Source organism: Echeneis naucrates, chromosome 12 (genome assembly GCF_900963305.1).
Source record: "Echeneis naucrates chromosome 12, fEcheNa1.1, whole genome shotgun sequence".
NCBI lineage: Eukaryota > Metazoa > Chordata > Actinopteri > Carangiformes > Echeneidae > Echeneis > Echeneis naucrates.
In genome coordinates this window covers 7302593-7326380 of record NC_042522.1, presented here as the reverse complement: position 1 = coordinate 7326380, position 23788 = coordinate 7302593, and the positions used below count along the sequence as shown (strand labels likewise).

General features: G+C 42.3%; 1 protein-coding gene across 1 annotated transcript in view; it reads right to left on the bottom strand.

Moving 5' to 3' along the window:
• The window catches only part of cntfr (ciliary neurotrophic factor receptor), a 211322-nt gene extending 189235 nt beyond the window's left edge, over positions 1-22087 (bottom strand). The window contains exon 1 of the mRNA XM_029515728.1: positions 21849-22087. The gene's annotated coding sequence lies outside the window, so the exon portion shown is untranslated. The remainder of the gene's footprint in view (positions 1-21848) is intronic.
• Positions 22088-23788: the final 1701 nt, after the last annotated feature.

The following is a 23788-nucleotide window of genomic DNA, read 5'->3' as shown; positions in this document are numbered from 1 at the left end:
CCCACAAAAATTGCAGATGTAATAAAGTATATGGCAGCTTTCAGTTAGGTAGCACTGATTTTGTTAGATTGAGTTTTTCTACGTGAATGCAATTACAAAACACACAACAGATACTTCATCATTTACAATATGAAACATGGTGGTAAGGACAAAATATGTAACTCAACAGAAGGGAAGAATGCAGAACTTGCTTTCCTCTCATGTCCCCGCTGTCAACTGAATGTTTCCGAAACACCACAGATACAGAGTATGTGTTTGGTGAAGTGACTTTTGTTGCATAGTTATTTGCCATGGTAAAAGTAAGCCATCACAACAACACACGGATGTGATCAGTTTAATCATCCATGAGAGAAGTTAATAGGAGTAAAAGGAGCTGTACTGTTTCAGACCCAGCTCCAGAATTATGCCTCTAATTTGATTCTTATTTAAAGACAGAATCAGCCAGAGCTGGAGGGCATGTTTGCATATTCGCATATATATGAATACACATAAAACAGAAACAGTTTTTTTTTTTGGTATTAGCACTGTACCTCTGCCTCAGTCCCTGAATGTATCTTCTCTCTCTCGGTTTTCAGGTTCCTGTTGATCAATAGAACCTCTCAATATGTGTCATTTTCAGTCAGGGAAATATTCGACAGCTCAATTTGCCACCGTTCATGCAAGCAACCACACACAAACCATCATCGTCTGAAATGCCCTTCTTTGCTGAGGTAGTTAGAACAAGCAGAGTCCACTTTCGTTCTCCGCACACATTGTACACATTTCACATTCTTAAACTGCTTCCTGTCCTATCGGTTGTCGCACCACACATGTGAAGCCAAAGCTGTTGTTTTATTCTGCTAATAGTTGCTGGTCTCATTTCGTTACCTTTTAATCAAATGTAGCAGCATAATAATCCATAACATATCTAAAAATTAAATGCAGTTTTTTTAGGAGTACAGAATTGTTCAATAAATGATTTTTAATGTTGAAATGTGGGGTGGGTGAGGCATTTTCTTTGAGGCATTTATAGCTGTGACAGAGTTACAATAATAGAATGTCGCTTTTATTTGATGACAATATTGCTGTCACTGCTTCAGAGTTTGAAATTGCATATTTTCATATTCCATATTGTCTTTGACAATACTTTTACTCATAATTGATCCCAAGAGCTCTCCTGGCTACTACAGACGTGCACGTTGAGCTAAGTGCCAAAAATAACTTTAATGTAACGGTTTTACAAGAGCGCTTTCAAAGTTTAGACACTTCCCCCTCAAGGAGGCAGCAGATTGCTCTGGTTCTCAAATATAGCATTGTCGATCAAAATAGAAAGAAAGCAATTGAACCATTACCATAGAAAGACCGTAACAGAGAGGGCAATTTGCTCTAAGAGTGGGTAGGAAAATTGTTCTTCCCTCTTGCTTTATCGTTTAAATCTTTAGCAGACAATCTCCATCCATACTCCATTCACTTCTGAAACACCAGTAAGAGTCATGTCTGTCTGCTTTTGTCAGATCCAACTGCAATATACTGCCTGCCTTGTATTTTCATTTTCACAAGGAGGCCCAAGCACTAGAAAGTCTAACGGAAAGAACAAAAATGTTGGATACTTGGAAAGTAGAAATGCAAGTTTTTTTTTATTGCTTTTAGCAAAATCCTTTTTGAAGCCAAATCTTATTTAAATAAAATTTCAGCAAAGTTTACAATAGATTTTATGTTTTTACATCCCAGTGTACATTCACATGAGAGTCGAGGGCAAAGTGGGTGGTTTGGTGATTAGCGTCCAGCCCTGCAGGTGGTTTTCTATTATTCTATTATTATCATATAGACTTAAGAGTTTACCAACTGAATAGATGGCATTTATTTACTTTTAAAAGTTTTCCATCACAAAAGACAACAATTACTCAGTAATCATCTGCAGTGGCTCTGTTGTTCCTCCTTTCCCTTGATCTGTTTTTATTTGATCCCAGGGGAAAGTCTTCTTAGCCCAAATTATACTTTTTGGCAGCACCCTGCCTGTTCAATTGGGTTAAAAACATCCCCACAAGGAAACTGCAGCTGCCAATAGGTGGTGACTGCATTTCACTCTCAATCAGCAACATTCACCAAAATGTTTCATTAACTGGGAAAAGCGGCCTTTTTTCTGCTTTAAACATGCACTTTATGTGGCACACCTTGTGATTTCAAAGGATTTCATGAACACGAGGAGCTTTTTGTCAGCCCAGGAAGGTGTAATCCTTCAGTTTGTTTGTGCAGATGAATAATGCATATGAGAACTGAGTTATACTGGCTCCAGATGACTGGATCTGAATTCTGTATGACATGGTGACCAGATTCCCTTTGATCCATAAAAAAAAAAAAAGACATTGTGTTAAAGTCCAATATATCCACATTTAAGGTGATACACTTTTGTGGTTTGCAACCCATCACCTCCAAGACAAGAGCATGTTGTCCATTCCATCCTCTTGTATTCCTCTTGGTGGAGGGTGGCCTGGATTCCATATAATAAAACTGTCAGTGCCTCATGGCAGGGAGTGCACCGCTTTTAAAGGGAAGGGCTGATTTGATTGGCAATGACTGATGCCTGCCTCTCACACACCCACTGATAATGTATTCTTCCTAAGCACACACGCACATTGTGCAGCAGGTGTGTTCTGTTTCTTTTAATGATAAAAACAGTTTGCTCCCATACTGGTCTTGTTTTTGCTAAATGAGATTAGGTGCATAGCCAGGAGTCAAGAAACATGCAAATACATGTGAGCACGGTCCATTGTGTCCTTGAAATTCCATTTAAAACTAACTTTACATATTGCATCGTTACTGTGGAGCAACAATGCGCAGTGCCACAATCCATCCCAATCCATGTTAATTTAGGGAAGCCAAGGGCAAGCTTAAAGCACAGGCATTTGCATTTAAAATGAGAGCAGCTCTTAGCTTTTTCCTTGACCACTAAATCACCATAAGTTGGGCTTCTGAGAAGCCATGACGCAAAATCCAGTTTATAAGTTCACACTACAAGAACAGTTTTAAGTCAGAGCTTCACAACATCTCAGGGTACAATGTAAGCACAATCTGTATGTGCTGCTGCAGGCAGTGGGCTACAAAGCTGGTGTGTCTTTCTAAGTTAATGTGTGTGCTGCATTGTGAGATTCCAATTCCTAATGGGAGTGTCACAGCCCCTGCGAGAATCCCGTATGCCAGTCTTTGGAACATAAAGCCTTCTAAAAGCCTTGTGCACATGAAAAACGATTGGAGGAGCTAAGTCAAGCGCAGCCTTGAGCACAAAGTGAGAATCATTACCAGGAAAAAAAAAAAAGTTTTCCTTTCCTTTATAATTCGAATAATATTCATAATCATCCTCAGCTGAGTTTTTCTGCTGTGTATGTGTGTAGACATTACATTGTAAACACACCATCCTGTACTGTATCTCAGAGGGATATTGAAGGATCCTTGGGTGTATTACCAGCACTTTGCACAATGTCAAGCAACTGAAAGCAGAACGTGCTTAACATTTAATGTTTTCTCTCTCCCTCTATTTTTTATGTCCTTTATGTCATTGCTCATTACACAAATTACCTGAAAATAGTAGTGCTGATCTAAGACTGGTTTCTCTCAAAGTGAAGCAAATTTAGAAGAAGAAGAAGAATCTTTTATTGTCATTGTACACACACTGAAGTCAATGCACGCACAATGAAATTACATTTACACTCTGAGATGTGTCTATATATACCGGCCCGCAGACAACCACACACACACACACATGCAAACATGTAAACACGAGAAGAGGTTTCAGAGTGAAGGCGCTGCCATTGCTCAGCGCACCTGGAGCGTTTTTTTTTTTTTCTGTGGGACAGTGCCTTGCTCAAGGGCACCCCGGCAGTGCCCTGGAGGTGGACTGGCACCTCTCTATCCGGTCCACACTCTGCATTTCATTGTACGGGCTGGGACGTGAATCTAAGCCGAGTTCCACCCCGCTGAGCCACTGCGGCCCCACTACTCGTGTTGCGACTGGGGATGTTGAAACGCTTGCGGCTGTTCGGGGATGGAGTTCGGGTCGCTGTTGTCAGTGGAGGAATGATGTGGTGATCGTTTGAAGATTTGGACATCGTGCTTAGTCAATTAAATTTCGCCCATATAATTTTTGCTCACAGCCATTTATCAGTGAAAGCCACGCAGTAAATCTGACTCAGCAGAATGTGCGTAATATGTTGGTATTAAGAATACCTCAGAGAGGGGATTTGGGATTATTTTAAACTAATTAAGACCCCTCCAGCCAGTCACGATGGGGTGCACGCAGAGGCCACAGAACTATTTAGGAATCATCCCTCAGAGGATATACTTCACTATGATTATGGCAGAGATGCTAGGAAGCACAGCTATGCCCAGGTTTGTATGAAAGTATCAGTAATCGCAGCTACACACCCTTCTGTTCCAACACAGTCTTCTTGTATGTTTTCTGACACGTTGCAGGGCAATGTGTAAAGTCATAGAGATACAAGTCAGGAGCTTAAGTTAATATTCACATCGAATGAATGTGGCGTGATTGTTGGTGTCAGAGAGGCCGATCTGAGTTTTTATGAAACTGTCTCCTGGGGCTCCTCACACGCAACAGACTTTGAATTTTTATTGAGAACAGTTAGAATTGAAATCTGAAGCGGGACTCTGCTGGTTGCGGCACACCAAGATTGTGTTAAGACTATTGTCTCTGACCCCGTGCATTGCTTTGAGGTCACACTTTACCATTGTCTATTGGCTGCTCCTATAATGACAATCTGCTGTTTCACAAAGCAAGAGTCACATCAAACTGGAACGTGAGAACAAGCTAACTGTAGTTCAATGGTCTCCCCAGTCTCCTGATCTGAATCCACTTAAACGCCTCTGAGAAGTAGTAGAACAGGGGATTGGCAACATGAATGTGGATCTGACAAAACTGCAGAAATTATGTAATCATGTCAACATGAACCATCTCAGAGGAATCTTTCCAAAATATTGTGGGAGCCACACCATGAACACCGACAGCTGTGTAGAAAGGCTCTACCAAGGAGGATAATGGTTGTTATTACGGCGTTCGTGGAGTGTATTTAATTTTGAATACATTCGTTTTCAATTTATGCCATAGGTTTTTGTGCAAACAGCTAACTATTGCACAAAACTAGAGAGCTAGTTTGCCATCCACAAAAAACACTACTTGCAACCTTCCACCCAAAGCAAACACACACACAGACACACATCCTTATTATATTATATTCATATATTCATATTCTGGTTTGTTTGTTTGATTTTTTTTTTTTTTTTTCTTTTTTCTTTTCAGAAATATTCAAAAGTAAGATTTCATCATGATAGTTGTCCATCTGTTTTGCCCCTTTCCCTGAGTTTAAAGAACACCTTAAGCTAAAACCAAATCTCAGCCCTCAAACAGCCGTTAAAACCTGCAGGATCTGGGTTTTTGGTCGTCACAGGACTGTTAGCAAAGCAGGCTTTGGACCCCACAGATATAGTAAGACCACCTCAAACGCCTGCACCCACTGACACATGCACACAGCATATGCTGTGTAACTACCATCTTAAGGAGGCTTTCCAGTCTTGACGACTCAATTTTCTGATTATTATAACATAATCACGGCAGTTAATAGGCATTCTCATATTTCATTTAGGTTTCTATGAAAAAAAAGCTAGTTTGAGGCCATATTACTTCTAAGTAGGCAATTAAAACAAATTGCTTCTAGTAACAGAGAAATATGGCTGCTTATGATAAGTTCCATATGGACTTTTTCCCCTACATTTCTGTCTTTTTGAGCTACCAGTCAATGGATTTATGCCATAGTAGAGGGTCATGAATTATACCAAAGACAGACACACACAGACTCACACACATTTAAATGGAAATACCAGTACGATACACTCATACCAGTGCACAGGACCATATATTCTATGGCTTAACACTCATTAAAACAGAATTGTGCATTGCGCAATGAAGGCCTACACGCACAGATGGACAGATGCAAAAACACACACTCGCACGCTCACATAGACACACACAACTCGTCAAGTTGAGCATAACCGAAGGGCTTCAATATGGATTTCACACTTGAGCTAAACCTCCTTAACTTTCCTCAACAATATGGAAGCCCCAAGCCATGTCAGCTCACTGCCACTACAAACAGTCACTTATTCTTTACAGATAACATTCACCCTCTGGTTGAAACCTTATTAAAGCACATTGTTTATGTAGGGAGTCTGCAGAACATTTCCATGTCTTTATATGGCATCACATATCTGTTTAAATGGACTGAAACAGGAAGCTGCATGACATTTTTATAAGTTGCATTCAATCCCACAGTATTACAGGCATGGACTTATGGAGGCAACTGATCTTTTGCCCATAAGGAAATGTTCCTTATCTTATTTTAACTGTAGCAGCATTGGAGTCTGGGCCTTAATAGAAAAACAGTACAATTCAAGGTGCATGACCTAATGCAATAAAACGATTTTGAAAGTGAAGAGTGTAATTTTTCCAGCCTGACCTGGGTCTAAGCCTAAAAAAGGGCCATGAGAAACAACCACATCTTTAAGAACTTGAACAAGACACTACATCTTCCTCAAGTAGGGGATAAAACATTGTTGGCTTCCACATTGCTCTTTCTTTTCTTTTTTTTTTCTTTTTTTTTTTTTTTTTGCTCATACTAACTCACATGAAATTTGACACTTCCCAGACGCTGAGATAGAATATGTGGGACCATATAATGTCCATGACCAATAATGCATCAGGAATGTGTTGTGAGGAAATCGAGGAATTTGTCATGGGGAGGGAAAACCGAAAGTGCAGCAGGAAATTGACCGATTGTTCAACATGCCTTCACAGTGAAATCCAATCTACTTCATAGACATGAACACACATTCACAAGCAGGCATGCACACGAAAGCCTCTGTCAAACGCACACTATGTCCTCATACTTTTACACAAGCCCATGTGCAACACTGTGCAATGCAGTTCTCAATGAAATACGGGGAATCTGTTTTTCAACACAACTTCATAGGTCATAGGTCATTACTTGACTGCTAAATTTTTAGGGCCACAAGGAGATTACACATACAGAAAATGGCAACTCACAAAAAAAAAAATAGAATGTCACTGAAAATGGAGTTCACGGGACGAGTTCTGCTTTTGCTTGTAAGCAATGGTCGTGCTGCAGGTGGTAGTTGAGGGCAATCATACAGCCCACAGATGGAGCATGTAAAGGTTGCATCTGGGGGGAGAGGTGGCAGAAGGCTAGCATGACCACTGCCTCTGGGCTCTCTGCTGATGGCTCCATTAGTTTTCAAGGATGTCTTCTCCAAGAAAACATAATGAACACAGCAGTGAGCAAAATCACTTTAAGGCTTTTGGACATCATTTAAAAAAATTACGTCATGAAGTTTATGGCTAAAATTGAGGTGCTGTCTTACTATTTGTCAGTTCTAAGTTCTAATTTCATAATAGCGCTATAAACTATGAAGGCTGATCTGACAGATTAAAAAAAAAAAAAGGCGAGTGGAACCCATGGGTGAGAATAAGCAAAAAAATATGTGAAGGAGCCATAAAAAAAACAACTAGACTAGGCTCTGATAGGACTACGCACTGTAACAGAAATAAAATGACAATCAGAACAAGATGGCAGAAAATAGTAGGTTTATCCTGATGCCCCAGAAACGACAAGGGAAATAAAGAATAAATTAAAATACGTATCCCTGATGAGTGGGACCACGGAGAAACAGATGGTGTGTTCAGCTGCTGTTTGGAGCCGGGTTTTTATCCACCAGGCATCAATTTGTTGGCCGGAAGAACCGTGGTGCTCCAGGCGGCCGTTTAACGTGCACTGTCCAGTTCGGTTTCTGCCAGCGTTACTTCTATGTTGATTATGTTGGTTTTCCGGAGGAAATCGATGAGACTCACACTCCACCAAGACCACCTCCTCAGTGATTTTAAGGACACACACAACATTTGAAAAGCACATTGCATTTATTGCCACTTGCACAGGGTACAATCAAACATGTGGAGATGCAATTCGGTCATTAGATAGGAACATTTGCGCACACAGGCCCACGCAAGCTAAAGTCACTTACTGTTTGTAGGGTTACTTACAGTTTGTTTTTTTAATACTTCATGATAATGGACAATTTTATGCTCTGCCTCCAAGTCAAAGATAAGTCATTGGTACATCTCTGTATCTTTGCCCCACTCTCTTTTACACACACTCACACTCACACTCACACACCCCGTCACGTTCCACCTGAGGAAAAATCCTGGGAAGAGACAAATGATATCTTAACTGTGACAGACCACTGGGTGTGTGTGTGTGGATGACAAGAACTGTTGGTCTGCCAGTGTGTGCCAGTGTAGTCACATGCTTAGAACTATGTGAGAAGAAATGAACAACAACAACAAAAAGTTATGTTATGCATGTGCTTGCCCACATTCGTACAGTTTGATATAATCTGTGTGTGTTTGTGTGACTGCACGACTGTTGGCTGCACGTGTGTGATATGTCTCCTTAGCCACAGGTGCAGAGAGATGCTGACACTGCTTACAGAGAGACAGTGCAAGAGAATGAGTTTATCTGTCTCTGTCTAGTTCTCTCTCTCTCTCTCGCACACGCACACAAACATTCACTAAGGAATACAATCAAAACTGCCACAGACACACTTGTGCAGAGAGGAACATGCCCGCAAACAGACAAATAAACATTCCTGCACACAACAACACACATCTGGAAGGAGTATGAGATCTCAGGCACCTCGCCCAAGTAAATAGAGGAAATTGCCAGCCTTTACATTTTTTGGTGTTGAGCAAGGCTTCTCAAGGTGACGGCTTTCACTGGGTGTTAGTGGCAGATGAGGGTTGGTGCTGCCTAACAATCAACGCCCTGTCATTTCGTCTCTGAGTGAGGGTCTTGTGCATGAATGGGAACACACGTGTGCATCAGTTCAGTGTGTTCATATGAGTGCTGGTAATTGTGCTTTTCAGAATAGAAACTGTGACTTTTGAGTGCATCTGGTAACATATGCTGTTTCACGCATGGTTTTCTGCCAAGATTGAAACTGTTGACCTTTTTTTATTTCTGCATTTATTTATTTATTTCACAAATGGGATCAGAGTTCAAATATAAAAGTTTATTAAAGAAGAAAATTGTTTTTCGACCCATGCTGGGTTTTTTTAATGTGTTCTGCTTTATATATACAAAAGATAACATGATTTGGTGGCATAAACAGAATGTGGTAATGAGTGTGTAAATCAATAATTGAGAGTGCATGGAGAGAAATTTGTTTCATGATTGAATGACAACGGGATCATTAATGAAACCGATTTTCTGAAGATACAAAGCCAATAAGGTCTCTAAACTAAAGGGGAGCGGTGAAGGCTCTTTTGCACACTCACACTCATTCTTTCCATCACAGTTTCCCACACAGTTTTGTACACTTTTGTGTCTTGAATTGAAAGCAGAGTGAAATCCATTTGAAAAAGTGCAGCAAAATTCTCCAAGGCTCAGATTACCTCACAATATCAGCCCTTTTTGTCTCTTTCTGCCGTGTCGTCCGAAGAATGATTAGCATAGACTCCTAGAATTGAGGGAAAGTGTAAACCCACATTTTGAGGCCAGTGAATGTATCCCTGTACACTGTCACACACTGACTTTCAGAGTGATTATAGTTCTATTATATTTCATGCTCATTCATTGTCTTCAATCAATTTCCACAGTGTAATCGTGTGCGTTTATTCGCTTTACCATGCCACGTCAGTTTATAGAGGATACCACTATCTCATTTTGTGTCTGTTGATGTCTTTCAACAACACAAAGGAACATAAACCGGTTATGTAAATAATCCCCTTCATTCACTCCCTGTCTGTTATGCATTGCAATCGATCTGTTGTGTAAAACTGTGTGTGTGTGTGTTTGTAAGTAGCAGCATAAAAGTGGTGTAGATGATGCCTTTCCTTTCACCTTGACTTGCTTTTCCACGAAGTTGAAAACATTCCGACTAAAGGAATAATGCCCATATCTTTCCTTGGATGTGAGTAAACGGCACAGATGTAACAACGATAATTACAAATAATTAAGCACTGACAGAAGCAATGATAGGAAAACAATAACCAGAAAATTAAGAACAAAGCCAATTGATTCTTTTCAAAAACACGTTGCAGTGATGTACATGCACAAATGCTGTCCTCTTAGGATTGTATTTGATTAGCGTGGTGCCCTCATAACTCAATACTGCAAATGTCTTGCTAAAATATATGGATTCACAGCTGCCACTGATTGCTTTCAATCCATAGATGCTCGTAGATTCAGTTGTCAGCGTCAACTGAATGCATCTTTATATGACTTGTATCTGGCATGACTGAGTAGAATGAGGAGTGGCCAACTCTCCGCAGCAGAAGTGATGGCGTTGGTTTTCGTAACTGTAATTTAGTTGCAGGCACAACCTTTAATCTAACCCCCTCCAGTTCTCATTCATTCTGCATGCCCTTGCATCCTCAGTCTCTTTAACAGATTAAAAAAAAAAAAAACTCAAAGTTTTATGGGAACACCAGTTGCCATTAAGTTCAAGGAATTTCCTGCCTGAGCATTGAAAACCACAGGTACCTCACTGACTCCTGACTCTTCATAAAGTGAAAGTTAAAATCATGAAAAGAGTAAAAGGCCTCAATAAAATGACAGGAAGCAGTCAAACGTCAATTCTGCAGCGTTAGCTGTGAGCTCTTTAGCCTGCTCAGCTAACCTTTAATGTCTAATCATTTTTACCTTTTCAGACTGATCCCATTAAATCCTAACATGACTACACTTGACATGACACACTCAAATCAGCATTAAAACATTTTTTTTTTCTTTTGCCTTTCCCAGATGTTAGGCTCTTAGTCTTAATTTACACACAGCTAATCCCCCACGGGACCTCCATGATGGAGACCAGCAGCGTTGCTTGGCAATTTGTGATGCAACTGCAAAGTTTCTATTAAAGCTGCGCAGAGGGACTGACAGTTGTGTATAATATATCAAGACGGAGTAAAAATATCTACCATCGGGTGCTGGGCCTGTGTACAGATTATCCCCTTCTCATAATTTCTTTCTGTTTATTTTCTCCCGGCCACCTGTCTCTTGGCCCTTTCCTTATTTTTCTTCTGGCTAAATCCCCAAGGTAGCCCCCGCTGCCCCCAACACACTGTCTCTTTGATTCACCCTAAATTCTCTCTCCCCCGTTTCCTTTTTCTGCCATCTCCCTTCTCCTTCGCTCTCTCTGCCCTCCTCCCTCCCCGTCTCTTTACTCCTCTCCCTCCGTCTGCCTGCAGTAGCTACCCAATAAAGGATGTTGTTAATATCATTAGGCAGACTTCCCCTCTGGCCCAGTGCTCAGCCCACTCCCTTTCAGCTATAATCAAGCGTGCACACTAACTATCAAAGGAGACATCGCTAATAAACTACCACAGTGGAGCCGAAAAAGAAAAAAAAAAAAGCACGTACACCGTACACTCCTCCAGAGAAAATACTGTTGGCTAAGTGAAGTAAAATAAATGCATGTGTGTCGTCAAAACTGGGATGGGGGCAGGGCTGGGGGGGTCAGGTAGGGTGGGAGAGTTTTGGTGCGGGTTACCCGGGTTACACTCATAAAGTATATCCCAAAGGCTCGCCCAGTCTAATGCAAATCTGCCACTTAAGTATACAAAATTAATTAGGGTTGAGAGACATATACACTAGCAGACTCTAGCTAATAAAATGAGCTTTCAGAAGAGGCAAATACTGTCAGCTGAGTGTTTTTTAATGGTAAGAAGAAGTGTGTGTGTGTGTGTGTGTGTGCGCGCGTGGGGGGGTGGGGGTCGCTGTGGCTTCCTGTTGCACTGCAGTCATTTGTTGTAAATCATCACTAAAACGGGAGCACATATTGTCAGCTGCATAGCTTGAAAGTGTTCTCCCCTGACAGCTGAATGCTACAGTGCATATATCACCACTTAAACATGCTCTAAAGGGAATGCATGATGCAATGCCGTGAGCATGAAGCAACACATTTAAAGAAGAAAAAGAGGGCTGGGAGGCCGATGACATGAGGGCTGCTATCAGAGCATGCTGCACAAAAAGCGCATATCCTCATGCAAGTGTTGGCAATTGTCTGTCTAAATGGAGGGAGGAGGTGTCAAGGAACCTGCATTTATCATACTTCATTGCAAAGCCATAGACGAGACTGTAACATTTGTAGAAGTAACATTTTATATTGCCGTTCTTTCAACTTTTTAATAAAACAAAAAAACAAGACATTTTTCCTTTTTTAACCCAAACAAATACTCATTATTTTGTTAACTAGCTGGATGTGAGGAATGCAGATTTCTTTTTGAGTTTGGGTTTATTAAATCTAGGCTGTCATTTCTGTAGAACTGGAAAATGTATTTGCTGAGTATGGTAACATTGCACTCACTGAATTAATTGCCCAGAGCTGAGAGGTGACATGCCAGATGGGGGAATAACTATAATCAGAGCAAAAAAAAATCATACTTGTTTTAAGCAAACCCCTGGGCGGACAAACCTATCTGTTAGAGAAAACTGTGAAAGTTTCTATCCATGTTTCTGCCATCAGAGAGTTTCTTTTCCATCTGCCATGGTCTTCGCCGTCATTTCAGTTTGGCTCATGTTCACTTTTACTTCCAAATAATGAAGCAGAAGCACATGAAAATAAGATTTGATTTTTATTTTCACTTTTTTTCCCCCAGTCCAAAATTTGAGAGTCACGAATCAACTTGGATTTGAGCACTAATGTCTCAGATTCCAGCATTGACTGCATTACGGTTCAGATGTTAGCGGCAGGGACTTTCATTTTGTTACCCGTTGGCTCCATTCTAATTATTGACTCAGACATGAAACAACTATAACATAAATTAAACAATTACACGATACATCACATGAAAGATACTGTCAAGTTGATCCTGAGCATGAAGTCATGCTCACCTACACATCAACAGCCACCAAAATCAGAGTTGAGTACAACAAGATTACAGAACTACAATTATCAAAATTTTAGTATCAAAAGCACAATCTATCAGGCAGATCAAAGCAACCTGTTTTTTGACACAAGTAGGTCAAGCCTCCCTTTATCTTTCAACAACCATCGGGATCTCTCAGTGCTCTGTGACCACTATTGGGCTCCACTGTCATGCTTTATTTATCCCTTTTCTTCTGCACTGTAATGGAAATATAAAAGGGAACATTGATTAGTGTTTAAGAATCAGGCTTTAATAGATTAAAAGCCCCCAGCTCTGAGAGAGGCACTCACTCATACACACTTGTGCATAAAGGCAAGTTTGTGTACACACCAACAAGCTAATCTATGAACGGATATGGGAAGAGGTTGACGTAAGCAATAACGCCTGTGCGCGGGCAGCAGCTTCTTGCACTTGAGTGGACAAAGGATGGACATAAGACTGCACGCACACTAACATACGTAGTCCTGTAGTCAGCACAGGCAGACCCCTAAGCATGGCAAGAGCTATATTTCCAAGCTGAGACAAATAAGTACAACTAGAAACGATCCCCCAAAGCTGGATTTGTTATTATCATGAGGCATGGGGAATAATTTCGAGTTTCCAACTGATGACGATTCATGCATTTTTAACAAAGTGCATTATTAATAACGTGGCGCAAATCCAGTGTTGTGAACATTTCAGGTCTCAGTGTGACTTTAAAGGAATAAACATGAAAGTAAATAAGGGTGGTGGCGTTTCAGCGTTCTACAAGTGATATACTGTCAGAGCAAACCTGAACATGATTTACGGTAACTACAGAAATAGTAGCTGCGAGGGGAAAATGCACAAATCCAATTTACAAATGTTTTCAGGCTCCTTTGGTTAAATACGTTCAAGTTACTGCAGCTCACACACTTCCTGTCCTGACAAGATGATGTGTTATTTGTTAAGCTGTAGGCATGATATCTTTTATTAACTAAAGACTTGCCATTTTCTCTTGTGTTAAAACCGCAAGGTCTATTTTTAATTTTGCATATTATTGCTGACTAAAACTGTGCTGCATTCCTGCCTTTGCTATTTCCCACGTCTCGTCTCATTTGTCTCCTGTGCAGTGCACTTTGTCACATATCAACTCAAAACAATTCTTGACTCTCAACTTGTTCAACATGTCCCCTTTGATTTTCTCTAATCTGTTCACCTCCTCCTCTTTTCTGACCTTAATCACACCAGTGGCCAGAACGGAATTTGGCCCCAATCTGCTCACCTTTTCTTTTTTTTTTCTTTCTTCCTCACAGTCCCCACCCGCCCCCCCATGCATGGCTTTTTGTCTTCTTATGTTTGACCACAATCATGTTTGCTGTTAGCCTCTGCTTGGTCCATCCAATCCTCTCACTCCCTTTTCTAGTCTGCCACCTTCCTTCTTGTCCCAACCATGCCTGATGGTATCCTTCAGCAAAACTGCTCCATAATTGAATCGCTTGTGTTACTCTACTTGTCTTGCTCCTCTTCTCTGACCACAATCTCTTTTGTTGTTAGCCTCCTCCTAACCTCTTGAGTCTACCTCACAGTCCTCTAGTTTCTTTTAATCCCTCTCTCAAGAAGTCACAGCCTCTCCCTCTATCCTGTGAGGTCTTCGGTGTCTCTTGTATTCTCTTATTGTGCCTCGGGCGAGAGCATTCGCTCATGTTGTTAGACTGAACCATTGCTGTCGCCTCTCCCTCAAGAAGTGACCACAGCCTTGTTCGCTGTTAGAAACACCTGCCTCTCCGTACCTTACTATTTTTGGCTCTTCTACACCGTCCACTGCAACTCTCATTGACATTTGCACATCTTTTCAGCAATATCTATGATGCACGTAGATAGTTGTGAATTGACTTGATTTTTCCCTTTCTCTCAAAGTTGCCCATCTCCAATGGAGCAAATTTAACTGTGGAGAGTTTGAGCACAGCCAGCAGTAGATACCATGAATGAGCAGACAAAGATAAGGGCGTAACTGACATCACCTCACTACCAGAAAATAAAAGAAATAACACAAAAGAAATGTAGGAGAAATTATTTAAAAATTATGACAAGACACACACACAAAAAAATAGCACCTCAAGGATCAAAGCTTATCACTCCATGGTAATTTAAGTGATTCATGTATACATCAAACCGTAAATGTATCCCTGCAGCAGTAAAGCAATCCATTTCTTCAAAGGAGCCGGTGATCGCAGGAATACCTGATGATAGCACCGAATGCAAGCAGGCTAATGCTGCGTTCATGTGGGAACAGACTGATCATAAATGAAGAGGGGCCAAAGATGCACTGGAATCTTCTGCCAGCTAAAATGGTGCAGAAGAATGACAGTGTCAGCAAACTTTTGTCAAAACAGGTGAAAAGCTAGCACATGGAATGACATAGGATGGATGTTTTTATTATTTTTTTTCCATTCTATCAATATGGTTCAGCAACACTTGTAAAACATACTGTATTACGTTAACACGTAAAAGGAGCAAGCCAAGTGCCTTTCATCTGCCAATAGACAGTGAAAAAGATGAGAAAGTGACAAAAATAGAAACTCTTAATAAAGACAAATGGACAGATGGATGGCTATGCTTATCACGTTTTTAATACGTATCTCGTTGTAACATCCTTGAGCTGCATACATACTGCACTATACAGCACTGTAGCCTGGAGGCACATTTACTGTCTATTCAAGATGCACTTATGGTTTAGTATGCAATTCTCTGAGGAAATTATTTTAATATATTGAATGTGTATATATATATATGCACACGTCACTCACAAGGTACAGAAGCTGCAGTTCATTGAATGGCCATTTCAAGCTAGCGAAAAAGAGGGTCAATGCCCATAGACTTCCATGTTAGAATGTTAAAAACACTTTACAGCACATATAAAAAAGTTAACAGCCTAAGTCTCAGTAGTTAATTCCCCGCTAAGTGGCAACTGCACAGGAGGTGAATTTTTAGATAACTACTTTAAGCCCCGTTTAGGTTTGAGTGTCAGGTGAGTGAGTGCATGCTTGCCACAAACAGACACCCACCAAAGTCTCAGCTGCAAATGCTTTCTAACTCTTCGCGTACAGCCAAGGATTGAGTTGGAGTCAAGCCCCTCCAAGATAACAGCAGTGTAGCAGCCCACTAAAAGCTTTAAAACTGCCCTCAAAAAAGCTGAGGGTGACATCAACGATTTTTTTGTTTAGTTACTCAGGCTTCGCGCTGTCCCATCAGAATATTAGGAGAACACGTTGTCTTCAGCTGGCCATAAGATGTAGAAGGAACACACTTTTAAGGTCTTTTTTGCACCATTATAAATGGTCTCCATTTTCCTCCTTTCATTTCTCGTCTGCTTTGATCAAAAATTTAAAGGAAGTCAAACTCTTCAATTGCTCAGGCAACAACAATGCCACAGCAGTTGAATGGAGAGCTGTCAAAGGAGGAAAATACAGCAAAGGCGAGCACATATGCACGCACGTTATTGCATAAGCTAAATCATTAGCACGCACAGAAGTTGACAGAAAAAAGGGCGGACTGACAGATCCGATTCACACATGCACGCAAACAGGCTAGTACACAAATGAGACAAAAGGGAAACACAAATGTATAACATACTTCTCACAACCAAGCAGGGAGAGTCACAGCCACATACTTTTTCTGTAAAATTTCACAACTTTCCAGAATTTTATGGTCCTGATAGTCAGAGGGCATGTTATGAGTTGCGGCATGAGAGGGTTGTTTTAATATCTTGCATGTAGCTCCATTAAAAATGCATAAAGAAAGCACACGAGTTCTTTTGGATTACAGAAATAATTACATACCAAGTCCCCCTCCGAGCCAGTTCCTCTAGCTCAAGGTACAGAGAGGAAACAGTCGTATAAAGTGGATCCCTGAAACGCATGTGAAGCGGCTTAATTGGGGTCAAATCTTCAGAAAACCTTGTCATGTTTTCTTACCCTTAGGTGCATTTAGATAGAAGCACACAGCAGGTGGCATATCTAAGTAAAAAGAGAGAGGGAAAGGGTAGACGGAGGAAGTGTCGGGGCTGTGTCTTGCTGGAGAGGAGCGCTGGGTGCCTTATGCCTTTGCTGCCTTTTCGGAGGGTCTGCTGGGCATGAAGCTCGTGCTCCCATATGTTTCCCAGCATCATATGATAAGTTTGAGGCATGTACAAACACCAATATGCTTATCAAAACCTCCTTTTTATTTATATCCTTCCTTAACACTCGAGTATCTCTCCTCACTTTTCCTCTCTTCCTGTCTCTTGGGTGAAAATTTGGATCATTCATCTTCAACCGCTTTATCTGTTTCTGGGTTGTGGGGCCGCTGGAGCCAATACCAGTTCAGATAGGGCGAGGTACACTGGGTCCATTGCAGGACCAACAAAGGAAACCCAGGTAGACACAGGAAGAACATGAAACTCTACACAGAAAGGACCCAAGCTAGGCACCGAACACGCAACCTTCTTATCATGGGGTGACAGCACTAACCACTACGCCACCATGCTGCCTGAAAGGTCTGATAATTTAAAGAAAAATACAACTAGGTTCAGCTATCAATTTCCAAAAGTTATAAGTATACAAGATTCACCGTTTTGTTGAGATGATGAAACCTGCCTGCATAGAGCGTTTTAGCATATTAGGCAAATCAGGGAAAGTTGCGTTTTGTTGTCAGTGCCAGCCGACACCTGTTGGACACTGCTAACCTCAACTGAATCTGTTCTACATTTCTCTAAAAAAAAAAACAAATAAACACACTCTACGACCCACAACGTGTTTACCTTTCAAGGTGAGAAACCCCCCCCCAACAAACCCACACACAGCCACTTTCAATCTCCACACCAGCTTCCAATTTGTATCCCTTGTGTACATTACAGCAGTGAGATTCACAGCCCCTACCCCCGCCACCCCTGCACCTTCCTGTTCTGATCAGGGCCTGCACTTGAACATCTGTCCGAGGATGTTTACCCAGGCAGTAAGTATCTTAGTGGAAATATTATCCTAGTTTTACCTTACCTTTCTTCTCTCTGAAGCATAAACAACAGCATTGCGAGGCGGGAATGTGAGGGGAATGGCAAGGAGTGGAAAGGGGGTGTGGTACAGTGGATGTAAAGGAGTAATGGTGCCCTCACACATGCAGGTTCAAAGCAGTCGCCAGTAACAGGCCGCACACATACTCCCCTCCAACCAGTCTGTCCGTTTTCTGATGTGAGAACACGCCAATTAAGCTGCATATTTCTTTCCCTTTGCTGTTCGTCCACATGGCTCATTGAAGTGACATCATAGATTTTAATTTGTTGAAGGCTTTTTTTTTTCTTTTTTTTTGTGTCTTTTTACATTGTAAACAAGTTCTGTTTCCGCTGGAATCAAGGTGATTGTCGCGGGCTTTCACTCGCACTGTCTGAGGGTATTTTCCTCACTTTGAGTCTTTTGCAGTGTTCCCCTGTTGTGTAGCCGGGCAAGTCCGTCGAGCCCAGCGGGGGAGCGCCGGGCTGCAAAGCCAGGGTCTCATTCATGATCAACAGCAGCCGCCGCTGCCACCGCAGCTTTTTGAAGCCATATGTTTGAACGATGTGTGTAAAAGTAGGAGTGAAAGAGGGATGAAGGCGAAAGGGAACAGGGAGGAGTGAGCGATTGAAAAGGAGGATGAGCAACAGCGGGAAAGGAAAGGAGAAGTAAATGGATGAGGAGAGTTTGAATACGGAGAGAGTTAGAGAGGGAAGTTGAAAGGGTGATGAAAGAAGGAGAGGAAGCAGAGAAATCAATTCAGGGAAGAATTAGGGGAGAAAGAATGACAAGGGGGGAAAGAAAAGGAGTTCGAAGGTGAAGCACAGTTTTAGATTAAACTTCGCAGAAACACACTTTCAGACGTTTAATCAACCCTGACACTGTGAATGTAAACGAGCATGAATCATTAGTTTTATCACTTAGGCACTCTGTTCCTAACATGTGTCTTTGTTCAGTTTGCTTATATGCCTGTTGGGACAGCTTTGCCTATCAGTTCCTAGAACCTCACTGAGAAACAGGCTACGGTGACGTTTTATAAGTCATTACAGAGCCTTTAACAAGATGGAGGTGCTGTTTTTCCAATATCCCAAGGTTAACAGTAACCTCCTCCCCTGAGAAAAAATGTTTATTTCCTCTTCTGGAGATGTCATAATAAGAATAAAACTTCTAATTTAAATTTTAGGATCAATGTCCAAGAAGTCTAGACGACTTTTTATAGTCCATTGAAAATCAATACTGGGGGCATGCATGTACAGTATGTCTGGTGCCTGGCACACAGGCATACACAGACGGGCACACAGATGCTTGCCATGCAGCACACACACACCCACTCACTCACACAAACACACAATCCTCCCTTTTTTATTGTTATCTCTCTCTTTCTGTCTCACACACACAAACGAACACAGGCCTCTTCCCGTCTGGTGTTGCTTCCAGCCTAAAACCAAACCATGTGTGGGAGCGATCCTGTGCTGGCCTAAGCTGCATGCCCTGTTGGTCCTGCATCCCTCCCTTAGAAAAAGCCTGGAAAGGCAGTTACTGCCTGCTTCTTTGCTCTTCTCTGCACGCTCTTGAAAGCCACCTATTTTCCTCTTGTTCATATTATTATTTTTTTTTTTTTGCCCGTTAGTTTCTCCTTTTGCCTGTTTTACTTGTTAATCATCATTCTCCCTCCTCTCTGCCCTCATCCACTCGCCTGTGTCATTCCTATTTGTAACCCTCTCTCCCTGTCTGTCAAGCTGTCTTTTCCTCCCTTGAACTATTCCTGTCAGTCTTTCTATGTGCACCCCCTTTCTCTTCTTCTCCCCCCAACCTCCCATCTCTCCCTCCCATTCCACCACCAACTAGGCATGAAAACGGTGCTCCATTAGGAGTGCCTGGGCTAAGCCCAGTCTGACACACAGTGCTTTGATCAGCCATGAGCTGGGCTAAACACCCTGCTAAACTCCCAGTCTGAGGAGGGGGGGGGGGGGGGGGTGGGAGGGGAGATGGGAGGAATGAGATGGCGACGAAATAAAAGGGAATACACAAACTGAAGAGAGGAGCTGAATTCCCAAGCTCCCCCACGGAATATTTCCCCACCATCCACATTTCCCATCAACTTTTATTGACTCTGTTCTCCTACACAACCTCCAGACAGTCCTGAGAATGCATTACGAACAACCTGTGCAGGTGCAAGACTCACACAAACTCTGAGCGTGAGAATGCAGGCACTAACTTAAAAACCCAATCAGATGCGGTTCCTGTACATTAGGAAGCCACCCGACACGTTTTTTCAGCATCTTTCACAATGTGCAAGTTGGCTGTTTGGTTGTTAGATGCACATTTTGCACAGACACGTATGCACACACATGTTGTCTAGGAAGGAAAAAGTAATAGGCAGTAAGACCAGCCCAGAGAGCGAGGGATATATGAAGACCAGACTTCCATAACTGACAACAGTAAAAGAAAAAAAAAAAAAAAAGAAAGACCCGCAGCTTTGCACATTCAGGCAGGCAGATACTAAACCAGCAGCAGCAAAAGGACAAAAAGCTCTCGTCTTTTTCTCCCAAGGAGTGAAGAGAAAAGGGATTTCCGCTCAGTGCTAATCAATCAGACTGTGATAATGGCTCCCATGCCTAGCTGTCGACACGAGGGGTCAAGGCATCCCGTGACCCAGCGCCCAGGACCCAGGGGCCAAAGCCCCTCTCAGAATAGCACCCCAGGACAGACTCCCCGGGCTAATTGTCCAAGCCAGTGTCAGCCTTTTCAGTGCCCCCCCCCCACACACACCCAGCCACCCCCACTCCTTCCCCACACTTCTCCCCCCCTCCACTTTCTCCTTCATTCCTCTCTCTTTCTTTTCCCTTTCCCTCCCCTCCCTTCCCTCTTCACAACTCTGCGATCCTCTCTCTTTTTATGCAACTGAGGAATCAACTATGTATACCAGCATGTACCAGCGTGGGGGGATTGAAGGGTCGGATACAGATAGAAAGAGCTTGAGGAGTTGGATGGGAAAATAAAAAAAAATAATAATAAAAAGAGGGACAGCGCGTAGAGCTTAGAGAGTCATACAAAAGGGGCGAGGAAATAGGGATAAAAGTTAATGAAAAGATGGAGAAAGGGAAAAGAAATGTTCGTATGAGGTGGGAGAGCATGTCAGGGGAAGAGACCAGCGGCGGCAGCAGAGGAGGTGAGGTGAGGAGCGAGGCAGCGGGACAGAGAGGGACAGGCAGATACTTGGACAGAGAGGACAAGGCGGAGGGGGGGACATCGAGACTGTCCCCTTTTCGCCCGGCGCATCACTCATATCACAGGAACAGAGTGTGTCCCCCTTCCATCTGCATATCAATAGGTTTCTGTTCATCACAGCCAGAACAGCGTGTGTCTCCGAGAGTCCGCTCCACATCAGCGCGGCTGACCACCACAATGCAGCCGGCATACAAAGCACAAAAAGACAGTGAGGACACACACACACACACATGCATACATACGTACAAGAAAGCACAAGAGTCGGAAGCAAACCCTACTCCAGCTCCGAGAAAATGCCATTCCTCTCGTTCCAAGCGCACGCTGCTAATTAACAGCGTTAGATCCCACAGGCAGAGGGACAGATTGATGGAGAGCTATCCTGATGTTGCACTAGCAACACACCTTCACCCTTTTCTGTCACCTTTTCTTTTCTCCTTTTTTTTTTGTTTTAACTATCCTCCCTTATTTCTTCCCTTTTTTCGGGTTACAATCTCTTCCATCCAACTCTCTTTTCCCTTTCTCAGTCCCTGTCACATCCCGGTCAGGCAGGCAGGGCTGAAGAAAAGCAAAGTCCAGAAATCAAAATTAAAAAAAAAAAAAAGAAAAGAAAGAAAGAAAGAAGAAGGACAGAAAATGAATGGGCTACTCACTGTGATCCTCCTCTCTCTTTTTCCTGTATCTCTGCTTTTTTTTTTCCTGATATGTCACTTCTTATCCTCTTCTCCACTGTAGCAAGGGGAAGTGTGTCTATCCCTGGTGTGTGCGTGTATTGTGTCAGTCCGATGGAGGACAGTTGCCGTCTGCGTGCATGAGCGTGCGTGTGTGCGTGCGTGTGTGTGTGTGTGTGTGCATGAAAGAGAGAGGGAGAGAGAGAACGTGTGCCTCTGTCTCTGCGTCTCACACTGCTCTGAGTGAGCAAGCTGAGGCTGTTTTAAACAGGCTGCTCTCCCCATGTGACCAGCCCAGCCACAGGCAGGAATACATTACTGACACACACACACTCTCTCTCTCTCTCTCTCTCTCTCTCTATCGCCCCACCACCACCACCACCACCTCTCTCTCTTGCCCATACACACACCGTGTCCATAGTGCACCCCCTAGCCACCGATCAGGGTAATGGAGGGAACAGCCCACACAGACAACAGATGAACACGTGTGCACACGCACACGCCGAAATTGAGCACGTACGTGCGCATCCACAAACAGGAAGACACATCGCAACGCTCTGCGTATGTGCAGACACACAACTTGCACTCGTATAAACTCGCATAAAGATTGTGTTGACACAGTGTTAATGTCGAAAGCACAAGAGCGTCTAAGTCATGCGACAAATGGGATATTGATAAGTCTAAGGCAATTAGAGACGATTCTTCCAATTAAATGTTTATGTCAATGTTTTTGACTTTCCATCTCTGGCGTGGTGGTGCTTCACACCTGGAGGCACTGACCTTTTCAGTAATGGAAACCTTTTAAAGTTGACCTTCTGTTGCAAGGCTGATACAGTTGCATTACAGCTATTACACCTCGAGGAACAACAACAGCAAACACCACAGATGAAGTGTTTCAGGTGAAATATACAGTAGTAGCAAAGAAGATGGCCATGTCTCTTTTCAAATATGTAAAGGATGGCAGAATCTGGCAGAGTGAGGTGATGACGTACTGTTTCTTGAAAACATATTCTGGGGAGACGCATGAATAGATCCCCAAGGCTACAAACCACCACAGATGCATCATAATTCTTTATAAAGAATGCAACCAGTGTGGCATCAAGACCGCGTGCATACATTTTATGGTTGATCAGCTCTTGACACATTTATCATGTAAGGCTCAGGAACTTCCAACAACATATTGCTGCTCTTGAGAACCTTGGACTAAAAGGCACGGCTACTGAAAGCCACTTATTATCAAAGAATAGCCAAGGGGGCAGTCTCTAATGTGATTAGAAGCACCACACACCACACAGGTTAAACACAGTACATCCAAATGCCTGGGGCTTCACTGCGACAGAGGCTAAATGAACCAGACTTAGTTTTTTAACTCCAGCTGGTTCTATCCCTTATCCCTACTGGTAATAATAAAGATCTGGCAATATAGTGCTGGGGAGGGGGGGTCACACAATAATTCAGGTTTAAAAAAAGCTTAAATCCGCCAATCCTCTTTGAGGAGAATGTGAAGTCATTACCCAAACATCCAGTACAGTTTTAATACTGAGTTCTTTAAATTAAGGTGCACTGAAATTTCCCTGTGCTGCGAAAATCAGGACTCTCAGTGTCAGCCATTTTGTCAGTCACAAATAAATTGTAGAACATGATAACAAAATCGTAGAGCTCAATCAATGCGATTAAAAGAAATGCTTTTATTGCAAACTTTTAATTGACCGTGAGTAACGCATTAAAGCTGACAGCACTAGTAAAAATAAGAACAAAATACTGTCCAGGCTACCCTGGCTACCCTAAAATATACAATTGAAATATATATCAGATTAAATACATGATCGAGATTTCCTTGATTAAATAAAAAAGGCCCAGCTATAAGAATGAGACAGTGAGATAATTCGTCGACATCAATAACGAGGAGGGGCCAAACCGAA